We start from the raw sequence: 4,401 nt of genomic DNA, 5'->3' as shown, positions 1-4,401 counted from the left end.
GTTTCTTACTTACATCTCGCCGGGGGACTTCCTGCCTGTTCCACTGCCTTTAGCCCGTGGGTGCTCTACTCCTACAACCAGTCCGTGGCCTTACAAATCATGCGCTGCTTCAACGCGGGTAGCCTTTCTTCCGCTTTAGGAGGGTCCTTAGCTTCCGGATTTGCGTCCTCTTGTGTTTGCGCGTATATTTTCGGACCTCTCTAGCCCACTTACACTTCGTTTCCTCTCCTTACTTAGGATTTTTGGAAAAATACAAAAAACAGGACACTCCGCGCTATTTTTGTGTACGCCGCACCTTTTTACATTTTCCCGCACTGGATGTCGATTTCAATAACACGAGGCAGTTCTAACTTCTGGCCTACCGCTAACCCCTTTATATAGGCTGTTTTCAACAGCATTCAAAACACCGTTCTTTGCCGCATTCTCTTCATTGTTTTCTTATAGCCGATCACAATTGCGCTCACCCTACTTCTGTCCCTTTCCCGGCGAGATACCTTATACACCATACCTCGACTCACACTCTGGCAACCCCCTTCATTAAAAAGCTTTTATAATTTCCCATTGGGTAATTTTCTTATTCATTCTGTCTTGTCTGACATTTACACACAAAACGACGAAGCTTAGGATTAATTGGTAAATATTAGGCACAGAACATGCTAAGTTGCCTTTATTTTTACCAAAAAAAAAACGTTTGCTTATTGCCCATAAAAAAGGAGGGACGGCATTATCTCCATCATCCAGAGCGGTCCAAAGGTGCTTCCTGAATGGTAAACGCCCAACGTGGGGAACACCCACCCTGACACAGTTGCTTCGTTTGAGTGTGGTATTGAAAAAAAACTACACCCAAAAAAAACTTCTCTTAATTGAAGAAAAACAGCAATCAAAATGAAGAAAAATGGGAACGAAACAGCACTAAAGAAGTTTTATCCTCTTTTCATGCCCAACATTTCTTCAAAATGATAGATTACATCCACGGTCCCATATTTTCGTGTACGTTTTTACACATTCCAAAGAAAAATTATGCATTCGGGAGAATTTCTACTCATTCGGAAGAATTTTCGACCTTAGAGTAAGGAAAGTTTTTCTTGGTCCAGAGATGGATTTTTGGTTCAGTGTAAATTACATATTTTTCAAAATTTAGAAAAGTACCTCTATTTAAGAACTTCATCTATATTTCCTCATGGCTTAAATTAACTTTTGCAACTACGCAAAAACTTTGAAAGACTAAGAATTCGCTGGAAAGAGTATCTAACTTTATGTCTCGTATGCAAAACTCTTTTATAATGTAAGTAAATTGTGAAAAAAGAATTGTATGTTATATGCAAATTCGTTGTTATTAAACTGAAAGTTATTTTCGAGATATCTAACAACACACGACAAAAAAAAACGTCAGCCTTCTTTTTGAATATTTTAAGCTCCCCGGCGATATGCCCGTAAAAGATTGATCTTTTTGTTGTATTAATTTCTTGGGCATATCAAACATATCATAATATCTGAAACGTGTCAACTATAATTAAATTATTTTCTTCTTATTTTCTACAGTATAGTTTAAGGAAGTTCCAATGTTATGTAAAAACCTTAAGAAAATCCTAAAGTATTTTGTTTGAATTGAAAATTCAGTACAAATCAGTACAAATTTTGAAAAATCAGGACATTAGCGTACTGATTGAAGAAATGAATAAAATCAGTACAAGGGTTGAAAAATCAATACTGTACTGATAAAATCAGTACGTCTGGCAACCGTAGTGGGTTGCCAACTATTTTAAAAAGCAAGTTCGGCTCAAATAAAGGCAGAAAATTTAAATGTATGTCCTGATATGGATGTCAGACGAAAGAGATTGTGTTTTGAAAATATTTTGCAGAGGGTTGCCACCTTGTTACAAAGTTAGATTCAATATAAGCAATAGGTTAAATAAATTACTTCAATGTGATTATAAACCAAAACTGCATTGATGACACTTTATTTCCAAACCGCATGGAGGAGTGTTGCCACCTGATGTTATAATTAAATTCAAATTGAATTAAGAGGATTAGATAATTTAAATATGTATCACAATACAAGTGTCAGACGAAAAAATTTAACGAGGTTTAGGTTTAAAATTAATTTGAAAAGGGTTGCCATCTGTTTGAAAAGTCGAATTAAATTAAATAGTATGGTATATTGGCGCCAAACAAAGGAGTATTAAGAAAAATTTAGCTTCAGCATTGTTTATATCAGCATTCTAAAATATTTCTTGTATATGCGGCCACTCTGGTTTGACATTAAATCTCTACACTACTGCCTTTGGCAAATCATTGTAAACGAAATTCTTTTATTATTGCAATTGGTTCTTTTAATACATCTGCGACTGGCTAAGTATTTTTTCACAGGTTATGGGCCCAGTTCACGCACAAAACTGAAAACAATTTAAGAGGGCACATACATATATATATTGAGAGATTCAAGATGAATAGTACAGCTTTTGAGAGCACGCTGATTTCACATCGGCTTGACGGCAGTAATGTTAAGACGTGGAAATTCCAAGTAAGTGCAATTCTTAGAGCAAAAGACTTGGAAGATGTTGTCAGCGGAAAATTTACGAAACCGGCTGAGACAGCGGTGGACGATCTAAAGAAATGGATGCAAAAAGACGGTTTCGCAATGTCAGTATTATTTGCATCCCTTCCAGCAGATCAAAGTTAACTGGTTTTGAGCTGCAAAACGTCGAAGGAAATTATGGATTTGTTGGAGGGCATACACAACAAGCGAAGCGATGTGAAAGTCATGGGTTTGTATGAAGAATATTTTGCAATGAAAATGAACGATGATGAGAAGGTGGCGGCATATGTGTCAAGGGTTTGCAATTTGGCACATGAAATCGAAGTTCAGGGCGAATAACCTCAAATTATGCCGCATCAGCAGCGGGTTGTCATCAAAGTATAGTAATTTTCGCACAGTATGGTTCAATATCAAAGATTGTCGAAGCATAGACAAACTTTTGGCAAAATTGCAGTTAGAAGAAGATTCAATGAACAAGGTTGAGCGCGAGAATACAGCATCAGCCGAAACAGCGTTTAGTGCAAAACATGAGAAATATAACAAGTAAGAAAGTCTAAGTTCGGGCGGAGCCGAACATTAAATACCCGGCGCAAGTATTAAATATATGTTTTTTCACCTTTCCGAAACCTTCCGCTAGATGGTAAGCCGGGGTATATCAATTTTGAGTAAATTAGCGTCCTCCAATTTCGAAATATTGAAGTTTCAAGCATTTCTGAAATTTACCGTTATATGAGAAGCGGCCGTTATTTTAGTCCGATTTCAATAATTTTCAACGTTTTGCTTATATGTGGCAAGCACAATAACCACACCGAGTTTGGTACAAATTAGTAGAACGGTTAACGATATACATATATGTGATCATAAGTGGGCGGTGCCACGCCCATTTTCCAAAATTTTACCATAAACGTATTTCTTGGTAAAGAATTGTTACAAGCATCAATTTTCAATAAATTAGTTTCAATATTTATTGATTTATCGAAGATTTTGTATTTCTCTAAATTACCGTTATATGGGATGTGGGCGTGGTTATTGTCCGATTTTAAAAAGTTTCGGCGATTTTTATGCTGTACCGAGGCCAACAACTGTGCCAAGGTTGGAAGAAATTGGTGTAGCGGTTACCAAGATATACACATGTAACCATAAGTGGGCGTGGCTACGCCCATTTTCCAAAAATTTATAATATTCTTTTTTTTCGTATAAAAATTATTGTAAATATCAATTTTGTGTGAACTATCTCCAGTAGTTACTAAAATATCGCAGTTTCCGTATTTCTGAAAATTACCGTTATGTGGGAAGTAGGCGTGGTTATTGAGCAATTTTAGAAATTTTCGGCCATTTGGTATGTTGTGCGAAGGCCAACAACTGTGCCAAGTTTGGCAGAAATTGGTGCAGCGGTTACCAAGATATATACATGTAACCATAAGTGGGCGTGGCTAAGCCCATTTTCCAAAAATTTATAATATACTTATTTTTCGTCTAAAAATTATTGTAAATATCAATTTTGATTGAATTATCTTCAGTAGTTACTAAAATATCGCAGTTTTCGTATTTCTGGAAATTACCGTTATATGGGAAGTGGGCGTGGTTAAAGTCCGATTTCGCCCATTTTCAATACCATCCGTCCTATGCCCAAAAGAAGTCCACGTACCAAGTTTCGTTACGATATCTCAATTTTTACTCGAGTTATCGTGTGCACAGACGGACAGACGGACGGACGGACAGACAGTCACCGCTTAATCGATTTCTCTTTTCATTCTGATCATTTATGTATACATTTGTCTATATCTATCTCGATTCGTTTTGCCTGTTACAAACAACCGTTATGTGAACAAAGTTATAATACCCTTGTGCACAAGTGCGCT

This window comes from Rhagoletis pomonella, unplaced genomic scaffold (genome assembly GCF_013731165.1).
Source record: "Rhagoletis pomonella isolate Grant_MI unplaced genomic scaffold, Rhpom_1.0 Rhpom_scaffold_00001, whole genome shotgun sequence".
In the NCBI taxonomy this organism is placed as follows: Eukaryota; Metazoa; Arthropoda; class Insecta; order Diptera; family Tephritidae; genus Rhagoletis; species Rhagoletis pomonella.
The sequence above is the reverse complement of the archived record's forward strand: the minus strand, read 5'-3'. Positions refer to the sequence as shown.